Raw genomic sequence first — 18,067 nt, forward strand, 5'->3', positions numbered from 1 at the left:
GAGATACTGGTAGTGTCACATAGACATACAGGTATGTGATTTGGGTGATGGACTTGATGGCAGAGCCTGAAATAAATTAGGGAAGTATGAGGAAGAAAAAAACTCAGGCAGGCACACATGGGAAGGAACTCTTTAATAGCAATCATGTGAAATAGAATTTATCAGATTCCTTTGTTTGTAGGCACAAACTTATGAAATCTACAAATGGCAAATACATCTTTTATAGCTGATGTATGAAAGAAACTCTAAGGTATATTACTCATATACCAAAGGACAGTCCTTTCCTATCAGGGCTAGTTGTCCTCTTTGACTGAATGCACAGCTTTGAGAGGGACACGCATGAAGCAGTGAGGGAAGAAGGAGACACTGCCTAGCTAACCAGATCAGCCTAATCAACCCTGGCAATCAATGGGGTGACACATGTCTCAGCCAGATCACCCTCACATCCAATAAAAGTCATTCTTATTTCTGAAGATGAGGAAGTTTAACTGCAAAATAATTGAGCAGATGATTTCCAATATTATATATATATATATAAGTATATATTTCTTTTTACTTTTTAGCTCAATCAATTATCTGATATTTTAAGCTACACAAAATGTTCTAATCATCTGGTAAAACAAGGATATATACATTGCATTGCTACACCCATTAATCAAACCCTAATCATCTGTTTTGAAATCTTGGCTCTAAAATAATATAATCTGCCACAAAGAGCTTACTTTAGTAATTATCACTTCAAATAACATTTATATAGCTACTATATTTTTTTAAAACACAGGTAGTTATAGCTAGATTCATTCACTAGATTTTCTGAGCACAGTTGGAGGGACTGTAATTTGACTGAGATTTCCCCCTGTAGTTAGGTTGGTAACGCTCACCCTACACTGGAACCATCAGAAGTATAGGCAGCAGGAGGGGTCTGGGGGGATAGGAGTTGACATGAGTGAGTCAACCACTGGTCACAGAAATTTACCCATAAATCAAGAGTACTAGGGGTCATGGGTAAGGCAGGAATATCTTGTAAGGCTCTGCTCAGAAGATGAATGCAAAAGAGAAATGGTTTATTGATAACATGCTAAGTGAAAGAAATCAGATACAAAAGGTCATGTATTGTATGATTCATTGATATAAATTATCCAGAATAGGCAAATCTAGAGAGACAGAAAGATATGAGTAGTTGACAATGACCAAGGGATGGGTAGACTAAGAATGATTGCCAATGAGTATGAGATTTCTTTCCCAGATGATGAAAATGTTCTGGAATTAGAGAGTGATCATAGATGCAAACTCTATAAATACACTAAAAACCATTGAGTTTTAAACTACAAGAGGGTATAATTATGTTACGCAAACCAGATTCACAGATATTAGAATTATCAGAGATAGACTAAAAAATAACTATGACTGGGCACAGTGGCTTATGCTATATATAATCCCAGCTACTTGAGATGCAGAGATTGGGAGGGTCATGGTAAGGTTGGCTAGGCAAAAAGTTAGTAGGACTCCATCTCAATCAATAAGTCAAACATAGTGTTGCACAACTGTCATCCCAGCTACCCAGAAGGTTATAGGTAGGAGGATTGTCTGAGGCCATCCCCAGACAAAAATGCAAGACCCTAACTGAAATAACTAAAGCATGGCTCAAGTGGTAGAGAATCTGCCTAATTAGTGTGAGGCCCTAAGTTCAAACTCCAGTATCTCCAAAAATAAACAAACAAGCAAAAAAACCAAAAAAATAAACAACTATGATTATTAGGTTAATAGTTGTAATAGAAAAAGTGGACTACATTTAAGAACAGGTGGTGAATATAAGCAGAGATAAAAACTCTAAGAACCAAAAGAAAGTGCTAGAAATAAAAAATAAGGTAACAAAAATAAAGGATGCCTACTCATCTGTGAACTCAATATGGCTGAAGAAACAATCAGAGTGCTTGAAGATAGGTCAACAGAAATTTCCAAAACTGATATGCAAAGAGGAAAAAAAATAGAATCAGAACTCCACACACAAAAATTGGAGGACTATTATGAAAATGTAAAACAATAATGTAATTGGAATACCAGAAGGAAAAGAAGGAATGACCAGAAGAAATATTTTAAGTATTAATAACCAAGAACTTTCCAGAACTAATGCCAAATAAACAACAGATCTCAAAGAATATCAAGCAGGATAGATACTTAAACTAAATAACACCAAAAATCTCCATACATATAACTGCATATCATAGTCAAACTGGAGAAGAACAAAGAAAAGACAAAAAGAAAAATCTTAAAAGAATCCATAGGGGAAAAAAGAACACATTGCAATGAGGATACGAATTGCAATGGGCTACTTGTCAGCAACCATGAAAGCAAGAAGAAAACAAATATTTTGATATAAAAACTAACAAAATATGTAAGGATCTATATGTGGAAAATTATAAAACACCAAAGAACAAAATTCCATGTTCCTAGATGGGAAGACATCTTAATATTCAGATGAACAACTTCTTAACTTTTATAGATTCAACACAATCCTATCAAAATCCCAAGAAGAAATTTTATAAACTGATTCTTAAATTTATTTAGAAAGGCAAAAGTCCCAGGATTGCTAATACAATATGATAGAGAAAAAGTAAATAGGAAGACTAAAATTACCTAATATTAAGATTTACTGTCAAGTTATAGTAAATATAACGTCACGCTAAAAATGAAAGAATAAACACATAGATCAGTGGGACAAATAGAGAGTCCAGAAATAAATTCACACAAATATAGTCACTTATATAATAAGCATAACTGCACACAGTGGAGAAGAAATAATCTTGTCAACAAATGGTGTCAAAAATGTGATCAACTGGATGTCCATATACAGAAAAATGAACACAGACCTTACACAAGTATTAACTAAAAAAAAGATGTACATTCTATAAACTTCTAAAATAAAACATAGGAGAAATTTTATGTGACATTTGCTAATGACTTTTTAGATGCAACATCAAAAGCATAACCCATGAAAGAAACATGTGAATAGCTGGACTTCTTTAAAATTAAAAAACTTCAGCTCTGCCAAAGGACTAAAAGAATGGAAATATGAGCCACAGACTGGGAAAAATACTTCAGGCTATATAAAGGACTTGTGTAAAAATGTACAAAGTACACTTAAAAATCAATAATAAGCAAACAACCCAATTAAAAAATTCAAAAGATCTGAATAAACACCTCATTAATAAAGCAATAGGTAGATGGACAGATAGATGATAGATAGGTAGATAGATAGATAATAACAAATAAGCATATGAACAGATATTCCACATTATTTATCTTTGGAGAGATGCAAAGTAAAACAATGATCAGAATTCACTACACACCCAATAAAACAGTTAAAATCCACCATACTAACCACACCAAATGCTAGTGAGGATGTGTAGCAACAGAAAGTCATTCGTTGCAGGTGGGGATGCAAAATGATATAACTACTTCAGAAGGCAATTTGGCAATTCCTGACAAAATTGGCCATATTCTTAAGGTATTTTAGTGTTTGTGCTCCTATATATTTACCCAAACTGATTCAAGTATGCTCACACAAAAGCCTGAACATGAACACTTAGAGCAACTTGATTCATCATGACCACAAACTGAAGCATCCAGATGTCCTTAATAAGGAAATGGGCAAACAAACTGTGGTACATCTATACAATGGAATACTTAAGAAATATTAAGAAAGGAACAATACAGCCATTCAGAGACATGGATGAGTCCTAAATGTGTATTGCTAAGTGAAAGAAGTCCATTTTAAAAGGCTACATACTTTATAATTCCATTCATATGACAGTTCTGGAGAAGCAAAGCTGTAGAAATAGTCAACAGTTCAGCAGTTACCATGATTCAAAGAGTGGGAGAGGGTTGAATAGGTAGAGCATGGAGGATTATTTTGTGGTGAAACTATCATACTATAATGGTGAGTACATAACATGGTGCAGTTTTCAAGACCCATCATGAAAACATTAACTATAAGCCTTAATGTATGTAAATTTAAAAAACAATCAGGAGGTTGGGGGATCTCAGCATAGAATATGTGCTATGATAAAAGTCTACTGATATTACAAATATGTGAAACAACCTCACTGAATGGTATGAGGGAAAGGTGCTAAAGTGTAGTCTATAGAACTAAAAACAAAAGCAACTACATAAGCATTATACTCTACTTGTGCAGATTGAAAATTCTGATGCTGCTATATCCAGGAATTAAGCAATTAAGTAAATAGACAGCAGATGGTGGTATCAGATTTCTAACTGTTGGAGTAGAAATTTACAGAGAAACATAGGGAGGCCTAAAATTATCCATGTGGTAAAGGATTAGTCAAGACATCTGTATGAATTCATGTTTAGCTCAGTATTGCTATATATATTAACGTATGAAGAATATGCATATATGTTTGTATAGATTCATATTAGTATATGTATTTGTGTATAAATACATCCTTGCTCAATCAGCTTAAATGGCCTAGAAGCTATGACATACTAGTGGCAATGAGCACACCTACCATACAGATCTTTGTGTCTAATACTATCCTCCAATAAAAGAAACGAGGAGCCACTGGAGATATGGCTGAATTTAGAAATTTGAGATGAGTTTGGAGCATCTTGTAGTGCCAGAAAGTGAAGGAATGCTAAAAACTAAACAAAACACAATAATAGGATTATGTCATAGAAACACAGGAGCCAACTGAAAGCTCCTAGTGACCAAAGCTACAACAATTTGAGCAATAAAATAGTATTAGATTATAGACAATGTATAAAATCAACATCCACAAGACCATATTAATACATATAATAGATTGGGTAAACAAACAAAAGGGTTAAAAATAGACAAAGCGTTCATGTAGAGTAATACTACCATGCAGGATTCTAAATAATTTCTGTACGCATTCTGACCTCAAGGAGGTAGAACATGGAAAGGAGGAACAAAGAATAACTCTACAATAGACAAACCTGACAAACATTATCTTAACCAAGTGATCAAAGTTAACATCTATTGTGTAAATTGTGTTGCTAGCATGTACCCTTGCTATAATGTTATAAGAATAGCAGTTTTTCTCTTTGATATTCCTCTCAAGAACCCATAACTGCCAGGTGCTGGTGGTTCATGCCTGTAATCCTAGCTACTTGGGAGGCTGAGATTAGGAGGCCAGCCCAGGCAAATAGATCAAGAGACTCCATCTCCAAAATAACCAGAGCAAAATGAACTGGAGATGTGGCTCAAGTAGTGAATGCCTGCTTTACAAGCCCTAAGCCCTGAGTTCAAACCCTATTCCCATAGACAGGAAAAAAATAACCCCCAAAAAACATAACCCCAATCTAATCAAGAGAAAAAGAGACAAATCTCAACTGGGGAATAGACTGTAAAATACCTGAAGAATAATCCTCCTTTGATGTCAAGGTCATCAAAAACCAGAAAAATTTAACAAACTGTCAAGCCAAGCAGAGCCTAAGGAGATACAATGACTAAACATAATTAGTCATCACACAATGGAAACCCACTGAAAACTGATTAAAAGAGGTTAAGAAAGAATAATGGAGAGAGTTAACTTGATCAAAGCACCCTTTGGACAACTAATTTATGCTACTAAACAAACAAAAAAAAGACTTATGGAGCCACACAGCAAATAAACTAAGTTAGGACCAGAATTTTATACTTTGTAAATTGGGTTGTTGATATTCCTTGTTATGTGTTCCTGCTTCTGTACAGGCAGACATTTTGACCCACCACAAAGCTGATGTCATAGAGGTAGCAGGAAGGAAATAGAGAAAAGTAGAGTGAGAAAGAAGGGAAGAGGGAGAGAGGATAAAGAAATCTTAATGGGAAGGTGAAGTTGGGGGACAAAGTCAAATACTCTCCATCACAGGCTTTCCCTAGTCTCTACTTTCCCCTGGAAATACTGACAGTATTTCCTTGGAGGTTCTGTGTTTAATTTTATTAAGGAAAGTGGCATTTATTCATGTGTTATATGTGCAAAGCATTATTTCCAAGTTTTTCACATACATTATGCATTGAATTCTAACAACCACGCTTCAATGAAGAAAGATACTTTTGTCCTTAGTTTTAAAGAGCAGTGCTATTCAAAGTGTGGTCCCTAGTCTAGGGACAGTCTGGGAATTCTTTATTTCCAGTCATGGCAAGATAGCAGAAAAACTAAGAATTGGGTGTTTAGAAACTTTTAGCAATCAGAGCAATTTTCTGCTTATTGAATCTAGTAATCTAAAAAACACATGTATATTTTGTGTCTGTTTTCTATTTCATTTTCCTGAAAATTAACTTTAGGTATTTTATAAAATAGCTTTTACTCAAATGGATTGAAAGCTTAAGAAATACAGTTTAGGAAGCAGTACCCTAGACAGCAGAACTAAGTCTGAGAGAAATTAAGTAACTACCTAAAGTTACTCAATTAAAAGGCAGGACAGAACTCAAATTCAAGTCTTAATCCAACGCCCATCAAATCACTTATTTCTATTAAAATTAATGTCCCCTTTGACTAAGACTATGCCTACCTAGCCTACTTATTTAAATAACATGCTACCCTTGATTTTTCTTGGTGGGAAGAGAGTGGTGGGTACTTGGTATTTCCACTGATGATCAGTGAGGCCACCACAGAGCCTAGAAGAAGGATTTTTAAACATCAAAATGAAAATGGAGTTCACTGGTAGAGAAAGACATTAGCATGTATGAGGCCCTGGGTTCAATCCCCAGCAACACACACACACACACACACACACACACACACACACACACACACGATGTTGCCAGTGTGCTTATATAGTAGACACAGCCATGGCATTTATCTAAGATGTGATTCCCAAAGCACCACTCAGAAACAACAGTGCTGACTTCTCATACTTTTGCTCCCTGAGCAAAATAGGAAATACATAATTCTCATCGGAGAAAATTTGTTTAACAGATCCTTCACCCAGTGAAGCAGTTCATTTTGTGGTTTAAAATCTCTTATCATCTGTTAAAATGTTGTTACTATTACAGCCAGGAGCAGAAGAGAGACATGGACTTCAGAGCAATACATATTTGGTTTCAGAATCCTCAAGCTTAAGAGTAATTTAAAAACATTACTGTGGTAGAAATGAAGATTAGATACTATACACCATAAGGTCTATAGTAACTAACATAAGTTAGTCAGCTTTCCATTGCTTTGACAAAATAAGAAAAATAACTTAAAAAGAGGAAATGTTTCTTATGTCTCATAACCAATTTCAAAGAAAATGGCTAGAGATGAGGAGTGGTGCAGGTAAGGCAAGTCACTATGGGCCTGTGAGAGGGACCTCAGGATGGAGCAAAGCTGTTCACATTATGGTGAATAGGAAGTAGAGAGAGAAAAAGGGGTGAGGATACCAATATTGTTTCAAAGGTATACACCAAGAGAGTGCACTTCCACTTGGCTGTAGCTCTTAAAGTTACAACAACCTCCCAATATGCCTAGGCTAGTAACCAAGATTTATCATATAAGCCTTTGACGACACTCAAGATCCAAACATAAAAGAACTCTCCCATTAACCTCTCACCATGGTGGCACCTAATTGACTTCTAAAGACTTCCAGAGCTAATAAGAAACATCCCTAAGCATTTTATTTTACATGTGAGCATGTTGGGCTCCAGGATTCCAATGTGCTTTCTCTTATGTAATAAAATGAAACAGAAACACCCCAAACTCTCTTGTAGCATAAGTAACTAGGTGGTCACTAACCCAATTTCTTTATTTTTTATTTTTTATTTTATTACTCATATGTGCATACAAGGCTTGGGTCATTTCTCCCCCCTGCCCCCACCCCCTCCCTTACCACCCACTCTGCCCCCTCCCTCTCCCCCCTACCCCCTCAATACCCAGCAGAAACTATTTTGCCCTTATTTCTAATTTTGTTGTAGAGAGAGTACAAGCCATAATAGGAAGGAACAAGGTTTTTGCTGGTTGAGATAAGGATAGCTATACAGGGAGTTGACTCACATTAATTTCCTGTGCGTGTGTGTTACCTTCTAGGTTAATTCTTTTTGATCTCCCCTTTTCCTATTGGCCTCAGTTGCTTTTAAGGTATCTGCTTTAGTTTCTCTGCATTGAGGGCAACAAATGCTAACTAATTTTTTAGGTGTCTTACCTATCCTCATCCCTCCATTGTGTGCTAAAGCTTTTATCATGTGCTCAAAGTCCAATCCCCTTGTTGTGTTTGCCCTTGATCTAATGTCCACATATGAGGGAGAACATACGATTTTTGGTCTTTTGGGCCAGGCTAACCTCACTCAGAATGATGTTCTCCAATTCCATCCATTTACCATTGAATGATAACATTTCATTCTTCTTCATGGCTGCATAAAATTCCATTGTGTATAGATACCACATTTTCTTAACCCATTCGTCAGTGGTGGGGCATCTTGGCTGTTTCCATAACTTGGCTATTGTGAATAGTGCCACAATAAACATGGGTGTGCAGGTGCCTCTGGAGTAACGTGTGTCACAGTCTTTTGGGTATATCCCCAAGAGTGGTATTGCTGGATCAAATGGTAGATCAATGTCTAGCTTTTTAAGTAGCCTCCAAATTTTTTTCCAGAGTAGTTATACTAGTTTACATTCCCGCCAACAGTGTAAGAGGGTTCCTTTTTCCCCGCATCCTCGCCAACACCTGTTGTTCGTGGTGTTGCTAATGATGGCTATTCTAACAGGGGTGAGGTGGAATCTTAGTGTGGTTTTAATTTGCATTTCCTTTATTGCTAGAGATGGTGAGCATTTTTTCATGTGTTTTTTGGCCATTTGAATTTCTTCTTTTGAGAAAGTTCTGTTTAGTTCACTTACCCATTTCTTTATTGGTTCATTAGTTTTGGGAGAATTTAGTTTTTTAAGTTCCCTGTATATTCTGGTTATCAGTACTTTGTCTGATGTGTAGCTGGCAAATATTTTCTCCCACTCTGTGGGTGTTCTCTTCAGTTTAGAGACCATTTCTTTTGATGAACAGAAGCTTTTTAGCTTTATGAGGTCCCATTTATCTATGCTATCTCTTAGTTGCTGTGCTGCTGGGGTTTTGTTGAGAAAGTTCTTACCTATACCTACTAACTCCAGAGTATTTCCTACTCTTTCCTGTATCAACTTAAGAGTTTGTGGTCTGATATTAAGATCCTTGACCCATTTTGAGTTAATCTTGGTATAGGGTGATATACATGGATCTAGTTTCAGTTTTTTGCAAACTGCTAGCCATTTTTCCCAGCAGTTTTTGTTGAAGAGGCTGCTATTTCTCCATCGTATATTTTTAGCTCCTTTGTCAAAGACAAGTTGCTGATAGTTGTGTGGCTTCATATCTGGATCCTCTATTCTGTTCCACTGGTCTTCATGTCTGTTTTTGTGCCAGTACCATGCTGTTTTTATTGTTATTGCTTTGTAATATAGTTTGAAGTCAGGTATTGTGATACCTCCAGCATTGTTCTTTTGACTGAGTATTGCCTTGGCTATTCGTGGCCTCTTGTGTTTCCATATAAATTTAACGGTAGATTTTTCAATCTCTTTAATGAATGTCATTGGAATTTTGATGGGAATTGCATTAAACATGTAGATTACTTTTGGGAGTATCCACATTTTTACTATGTTGATTCTACCAATCCATGAGCATGGGAGATCTCTCCACTTTCTATAGTCTTCCTCAATCTCTTTCTTCAGAAGTGTATAGTTTTCCTTGTAGAGGGCTTTCACATCTTTTGTTAGGTTTACACCTAGGTATTTGATTTTTTTTGAGGCTATTGTAAATGGAATTGTTTTCATACATTCTTTTTCAGTTTGCTCATTGTTAGTGTACAGAAATGCTAATGATTTCTATGTTGATTTTATATCCTGCTACCTTGCTATAGCTATTGATGATGTCTAGAAGCTTCTGAGTAGAGTTTTTTGGGTCTTTAAGGTATAGGATCATGTCATCTGCAAATAGGGACATTTTGACAGTATCTTTACCTATTTGTATTCCTTTTATTCCTTCTTCTTGCCTAATTGCTCTGGCTAGGAATTCCAGTACTATGTTGAATAAGAGTGGAGATAGCAGGCATCCTTGTCTGGTTCCTGATTTTAGAGGGAATGGTTTCAGTTTTTCTCCGTTAAGTATAATGCTGGCTGTAGGTTTGTCATATATAGCTTTTATAATGTTGAGGTACTTTCCTTCTATTCCTAGTTTTCTTAGAACTTTTATCATGAAATGGTGTTGGATCTTATCAAAGACTTTTTCTGCATCTATTGAGATGATCAAGTGGTTTTTGTCTTTGCTTCTGTTAATGTGGTTTATTACATTTATTGATTTTTGTATGTTGAACCACCCCTGCATTTCTGGGATGAAGCCTACTTGGTCATGGTGAATAATCTTTTTGATGTGTTGTTGAACTCGGTTTGCCATTATTTTGTTGAGGATTTTTGCGTCAATGTTCATTAAGGAGATTGGCCTATAAGCTATCCTTTTTTGAGGTGTCTTTGCCTGGTTTTGGGATAAGTGTAATACTGGCTTCATAAAATGTGTTTGGCAGTTTTCCTTCCCTTTCTATTTCATGGAACAGTTTAAGGAGGGTTGGTATCAGTTCTTCTTTAAAGGTCTGATAGAATTCAGCAGAGAATCCATCAGGTCCTGGACTTTTCTTTTTGGGGAGACTCTTGATTGCTGCTTCAATTTCATTTTGTGTTATAGATCTATTCAGGTGATTAATTTCCTCTTGGTTCAGTTTTGGATGATCATATGTATCTAGAAATCTGTCCATTTCTTTAAGATTTTCAAATTTATTTGAATATAGGTTCTCAAAGTAGTCTCTGATGATTTCCTGGACTTCCATGGTGTTTGTTGTTATCTCCCCTTTTGCATTCCTGATTCTACTAATTTGGGTTTTTTCTCTCCTCATTTTAGTCAGGTTTGCCAGGGGTCTATCGATCTTGTTTATTTTTTCAAAGAACCAACTTTTTGTTTCATTAATTCTTTGTATGGTTTTTTTGGTTTCTATTTCGTTGATTTCAGCTCTTAGTTTTATTAATTCTCTCCTTCTATTTGTTTTGGGATTTGCTTGTTCTTGTTTTTCTAGGAGTTTGAGATGTATCATTAGGTCATTGATTTGGGATCTTTCAGTCTTTTAAATATATGCACTCATGGCTATAAACTTTCCTCACAGGACTGCCTTAGCTGTGTCCCATAGGTTCCGGTAGGTTGTGTTTTCATTTTCATTGACTTCCAGGAACTTTTTAATTTCCTCTTTTATTTCATCGATGATCCATTCTTCATTAAGTAATGAGTTATTTAGTTTCCAGCTGTTTGCATGTTTTTTGTCTTTACTTTTGTTGTTGAGTTCTACTTTTACTGCATTGTGATCAGATAGTACGCACGGTATAAGTTCTATTTTCTTACATTTGCTGAGGCTTGCTTGTGTCCTAGGATATGATCTATTTTGGAGAAGGTTCCATGGGCTGCTGAGAAGAATGTATATTGTGTAGAAGTTGGATGAAATGTTCTGTAGACATCAAATAGGTCCATTTGATCTATTGCATATTTTAGATCTTGGATTTCTTTATTGATTTTTTGTTTGGATGACCTATCTATTGATGATAATGGGGTGTTAAAGTCTCCCACAACCAGTGTGTTGGCGTTAATATATGCTTTTAGGTCTTTCAGGGTATGTTTGATGAAATTGGGTGTGTTGACATTTGTGCATACAGGTTGATGATTATTATTTCCTTTTGGTCTATTTCCCCTTTTATTAGTATGGAATGTCCTTCTTTATCTCGTTTGATCAATGTAGGTTTGAAGTCTACTTTGTCAGAGATAAGTATTGCTACTCCTGCCTGTTTTCGGGGGCCATTGGCTTGGTAAATCTTCTTCCAGCCTTTCATCCTAAGCCTATGCTTATTTCTGTTGGTGAGATGGGTCTCCTGTAAGCAAGAAATTGTTGGATCTTCCCTTTTAATCCATTTCGTCAAGCAGTGCCTTTTGATGGGTGAATTAAGCCCGTTAACATTAAGTGTTAGTACTGATCCAATTTCTTTTTCCTACACACAGGAAGGCTATATTCCCCAGCCTCCACATATTTACCATGTAATAGAGAAAAGAGGTGGTCTCCAGAAGATTCAAAGCTTAGGTTCTACTGACATCTCTATCACTTCCTTGAACTCTATGGCATGGGGACATGAAAAGTATTTCTTTTAGAGCCACAGAATTTCAAAGGTGACCTGAATTTCAGTTCCTTATTGGGGGACCAATTTTTATATTGCAACTAAAAAGGAAACATAAAATACATACACATACATCAAAACACCCCAGTGCTTACAATCTTGCAAATACTGAATGAAAGTAACTCACAAGAATCTGTGTAGGGAGAAAAAAAATCAACTTCACATCTTCATTGTTACCCTTACACAGAATTTACTCTAGCAAGCATTTGTTTAATATCTGTTCTGTGGCTGGCACTGTGCTGGGCACTGCACTTTGAATAACACAAAGGAATAGAACCAAGTCCCTGCTTTCTAGGAACTAGCAGTTTAACAGCTATAAACACATAGGAAACTGCCAGTGAAAAAACATGTGAGACTATTTTATCTTATCTAGATCTTATTAATCATATTTAGATCTTGTCCACCCATAGTCTTCAACCAGAAGAACTTTGCTTCTCATACTTTTTGTGAGAAAACTGGTTGTCCCTCCTAGAGGACATGAATATGGCGAGAGACCCAACCAAGCAGAGGGAATCACCAAACACAGCCAAGAGCTAGATGGTCAGGAGAAGAGTTGCCAGAAAAAAATATAGGATGTCCAGTTAGTTAAACCTTAATTTCAACTAACCAATATATAATTTTAAGTATAAATATTTCCCCAAAATTTAACTAGGTGTTCTGTATTTTTTATTTTTTTTAAACTAACAAAACTAATCAGGACAAACTGGACAAAGGGACCAAACAGGAGGTCAAATTCACTCATAAAGTTCCAGTGCTCAGGAGTGCTAAGCCTTAAATAAGGTGTTGTGTATTATGTGTCCCTCTACCACCATGAGTGTCAATATTCATAAAAAAGGGATAAAATAGAGCTGATAGAGTGACCCAAGTGGTAGAGTGCCTAAAAAGTCTGAGGCCCTGAGTTCAAACCCCAGTACCTCCAAAGAAGTAAGGGGATAAAATATTGCATCATTTTTATTTAACAGGTAGTCAGAAAAAGAACAGGTAGCACAAAGTTAGGGTGGTAAATCTTTCAACCTTAGGACTTAAGCACCAGCTGCAAACACTTGCTAAACCAGACAAAGCTAGAAGGCAAGACCATGTCCATCTCTCCTTCAACCTCAGCAGCAGTGAGATGGTTTTGAGCTACAAACATAGTAGCAACCTGGCTTCCTAAGTCTAACAGGGGTGCCCATTTAGGAAGGAGACTTTGAACACATCAGGCAAAGATTATTTGTAAAGAATATGAAAAATGGAAGGAATGTAAGGAAGAGAAGCATAATATTTCAATCAGGAGGGATTTGTTCATTTCAAGGCTACAACTCAAATAATGCAAGGTCAGGAAAGAATACACACAGTCTCTACTTGGAAGTTATGGAAGTTTTATCTTGAAAGTTAAACAAGCTTTGACTAGGATGGCCAGGACAAATAAAAAAATCAGTGTTGTCTGGACCAACGTATAGCCAATACCTTGAGCTTAGACCCTTGTAAGGAGTATGTGAAATAAATTTCCAAGAAGAAGTTAATAGGAGGCTAGGTAGCCTTTTTTAGTGAGATCTGGTTTCTAGGCATAGCTCTGCCACTTAGCTGTGTAACATTAGGTACACATCTTCACCAGTGCTCATTTTCCTGAATGTGTTACAGAGGGAATAATGTATTTTAATAGTGGGTTTTTCAAAAAAGCAAAATCATTCAGTTCATACCTATTCGTTACTCTGAGTTTATGTGCTTCCTGAGTTTTGGTGGTTAAAATATTCTCTTAATGAAATTTTGGAAGGCACATAATGACACCACTTGACAAAATAAAAAGCAATCAACTCTAAATTAGTCACTACAAATTCAGAAAATTTACCAGCCTGTTAAATATAAATATTACAGAATTACTGATGTCATGGTAAAGTGGAGAGAAAATGTTGGGTCACGTTTGGTCTTGTATTATGTTCCAATTCCAATTATACTGTGGGAAACTCTCTTACTTTCATGAGTAGTTGAGTAGAAAAAGGAGCAGAAAAAGTATCAATTCCTCACCACCTCCTACTTTCCAATGTACAGGTCTATTTTTAAACAAGTGTTACATTAAGTTCTTGTCTCTCAACTACCCCTCTCTACTCAGTTTTGCTGTTCTGGCTCTGCAACTCTGAATACACCATTTCTGTGTTCACAGCTACTCCAGCTACTCTCTTGTAGAAGGTAGTAAAGACTGCAAAGCTGGAGGAGGGACAAAGGACATGTTCTTTTATGTTTGTTTGCTATGGGCTTCTAGTAAGCTTTTGCTTTCTGTGTTATCATTGGAGCAAAGTTTCTTCATTCAACAGCTATAATGCCTTTTCATAGCTATAGCTGAATCTAATTTTCAATTTTTAAAATATTTATAAACCCAGCCTTATCATGCCTCCAACCTCAGAGACACTGGGGAACCAGTACCCCATCCTTAAAGGTTTTGGTCCCAGGCCCACAAGAACTTCTTATCCCAGCTCCAAGACACAAACAAAAGCTGAGAAACAGCCCTGTTTTAGGTCTGAGTTTCATCTCTGTGGGGCCCCTTGTCTAAGTTTCTAAGTGTTAATAATTCCAACCACTTCCCTTTGCTTCCCCAGCCCCAGGGATGGTAAATGCTTTCTGCAGTTGCTATCTCCGTGATACTTTCATGTTTTGTTTTGTTTTTTTAAATCCTTCAGTTACATAGTTGTCAACATTTCAATAAGTTCTCTGTTTAAATAAGTAGTGTGGTTTCTGTCTCCTGTTTAAACTCAAACAGTATGTATAAATATCTTTTCAATGGAGCTTAAATTTTCCACTGAACTTACTCAAGAGTTTACATTAAGGCTTTAGCAACAATCATAGGTATGTCTTCTAGACCACTCTAAAAATAACCAGTGAATGAAAAAACAGTCATTTCCAGGCAACACTTTATTTCAAAATAACATTTTCAAAGGTATTCTTTAGATATTGAAAAACAAGTAAGTACTACTCCAGAAGTTCTAACCCAAAAGAACATTAGTAATTCTTTTCCTCCAAGAAGTGCATTTTCAGTGCAGGGGATTAAACCCAGCCTTGTACATATTCTCCCAATCCCAGGAAGTATATTTGAAACTGAAATGTAGATAATCAATTTGAGTTCAGGGTAATGTTCATGCATGTGAGAATGAGTTTAGTTCAGAAAAATTTTCCCTAGCACAAAATTTCACTCCCTTCTTCACTGTATTCTTATAAGCATGGAACATTTCTTTATTATTTAACAGGAGCAGAAATGTGCAAGCCCCCCAAAAGGAAAAATCTTATAAAAAATATCTTAATGTTTTAGGGACTGGGTATAGTTCAAGTGGTAGAGCACTTACCTAGCAAATATGAGGCCCTGGGTTCAGTCCTCAGTGAGAGAGAGCGAGAGAGAGAGACAGAGAATGAGAGACAAAAAGAAAATGAAATCAATAAAGCAAAAGAAAAAATCCAGCCCAATCACAGTTTAAAGGCAGGAAATGTGGAAGGGAAGGGCTAGGGTAAGGAACTCACTTCTATTTGGTATTCCAGGTATTGTCTCAGTAATCCTTCCAACAAAATTACAGATATTTATATTCCCATTTCACAGATGAGTACACTAGGGCTTAGGGATATTAAAATGTTAAATTGCTCTGGAGCATGGAGTAGTATCATATCCAAGATGCAAACACAGCCCCTCTAGTTCTCAAATTTTCTGTCTTTCCTTTAAAAGACACTACCTGGCATCCATGGGACTCATGAGCATAAAGTAAGGAGAAATGATTACTTGCACGTGGGAATGAAGTGATCTAACGTGCTATGAACAGGTATGAATTTGCTGACCACACAAATGGAAATTTAATAAGTGTTCTATTATTCACACTAGTTTCTTTTATCCCTCTTTTCAGCTTATATCCTGAAATCAGGAAAACAGCTTCCAGAACATAAATCTCTAGAAAGTAAAGAGCAATCAAATACCTGTACAGTTTGAGTGAGCCATCTTTTTTGACAAGATTTTCTAATATTTCTACAATGCTGCTTAACATACAAAGTTGTCTTCTGTAAAGAACGTCTACTGAGGAAATACATATATGAATTTGGACATAGTTATTGGTAGATAATTATTTCTCTGACACTTTGGAGAAGAGAAGAAAAAAGAAAGGCTAATTAAAAGTGTCAGTGGTTAAAAAAAAAAGGCAAAAAATGAAAGATGGAAATAGCAGGCAAATGAGTAAATCCATGTCAGTTCCCCACCCCACCCCTATAGCTAAAAGAAAACTAGCCTTGTCTGATAAGAAAAGTAATATAATATCTTATTCTTTGGTTTATTTCACATCATGAGTTTTTCTGTGTCTGTGACTTTTGGTAAATATGATCTTATGACTAATTTTACAATGATATGAATGGGACAGATTAGAGGGAAAGAATGGCCAAATACTGTAATATAACACTGTGTAGTTTCTTACAACAGTTCCAAGGAAAAAGTATTTGCTGCCAACTTAATTTCTCTTAAGCACTATCTATTATGCTTCAGGGGACTAGCCTGAAACAAGACTTTTGAAATAAGTAAAGTTTACCCTTAACACTACTTTGTGCCAATTCTGTCAGTTTCTTCCACCCTTTCAGGTAGCCATTGCTTGCAGATTGACTTCTGACTATGAGGCTATTACAACTAAAATAGCCTCCTGTCCCACATCCACTTTTCTGCTTCATTTTCCCCCATGGTAACTACCCAAGCATGCAACACATACTCATTGAGGGTATTAATGTATGTAAATCACCAAGAAAGTTCAGAGGACACAGGAGGACGAAGGTTCATAGGCAAGTTATGAGAACTTAAAAAAAAAAAAAGCCCACATACTCCCTACCTAATCCCTACAGTCTATTGGTACTTCTTCCTATAGGTTACCATTTTCTTTGGAGTCCTTAGAAAAACAATAAAAATAATCTACTGTGTATAATGACAGCATTTTGTATACTTTATAACTTTGTCTACAAGGACAATACCATACATCCTATTCAGTACTTTGCAATTATTATTAAATAAATTATCCTAGAAAGCTTTCTATTTAGCATATGTAAATCTGCCTTATTTTTTCTAAAAGTTACTTAGTTTTGCATTGTATGTGTGTATCATAATTTATTTACATAGTTATATATGGATGGATGTAGAGGATGAATTTAGGAGGATCCTGAGATAGGTGGGGGAAGACCTGAAAGTTACCTATATGAGAGAGAAGCATCCAATTAAAGTAATTCAGTTGGATAGAGAGAAGGACTTAGTTTAAAAAAATATATTAAAGGAGTAGAAATAGTAGAATTATTTCTTTTCTTCTCCGAACTGGGCTTTCCTCTTTTTCTACTTCCTTGAAGTCTAACATCAAGTTGTTTATTTGAGATATTTTTTGATGTAGATGTTTACTATTATAAACTTCCCTCTTTGAACTGCTTTTACTGCATCCTGTAAGTTTGATATGTTATGTTTTCATCTTTGACTCAATAATTGTTTCCACATTAGTTAATTTTCCATGATTATTTCTTATTTCATACTACTGTGGTCAGAAAAGATATTTGAAATGATTTCAACCTTTTTAGATTTGTTAATATGTGTTTTGTGGTCTAACACATTATCTATACTAAAGAATGTTCCATGTGCACTTGAGAATAGTATGTATTCTATTGCTGTTGGGAGGAATGTCTCAGATAATATTTGTTAGGTCCATCTGGTCTAACATGTACTTCAAGTCCAATGTTTCTTTATTGATTTTTCTCTCTGGATGACCTGTCCAATCTTGAAAGTAGAGTATTGAAACCCCTTCCTACTCTTTTGTTGCAATCTATGTCTGCTTTCAAATATCTTAATGTTTGCTTTGTGTTTTTAGGTGCTGTACTATTGA

The 18,067-nt window shown here is 35.9% G+C and overlaps 1 long non-coding RNA gene across 5 annotated transcripts in view; it reads right to left on the bottom strand.

Moving 5' to 3' along the window:
- Positions 1 to 18,067, bottom strand: part of LOC141415436 (uncharacterized) — a 133,684-nt gene that overhangs the window by 56,237 nt on the left and 59,380 nt on the right. For 2 of the 5 annotated variants that reach the window (XR_012440451.1, XR_012440450.1), the window contains exon 3: positions 15,533 to 15,561. The exons of the other annotated variants lie outside the window; for them this stretch is intronic. This is a non-coding gene — a long non-coding RNA (uncharacterized lncRNA). The remainder of the gene's footprint in view (positions 1 to 15,532; positions 15,562 to 18,067) is intronic. 5 annotated transcript variants of the gene reach the window in all.

Source organism: Castor canadensis, chromosome 13, assembly GCF_047511655.1.
Source record: "Castor canadensis chromosome 13, mCasCan1.hap1v2, whole genome shotgun sequence".
NCBI lineage: Eukaryota > Metazoa > Chordata > Mammalia > Rodentia > Castoridae > Castor > Castor canadensis.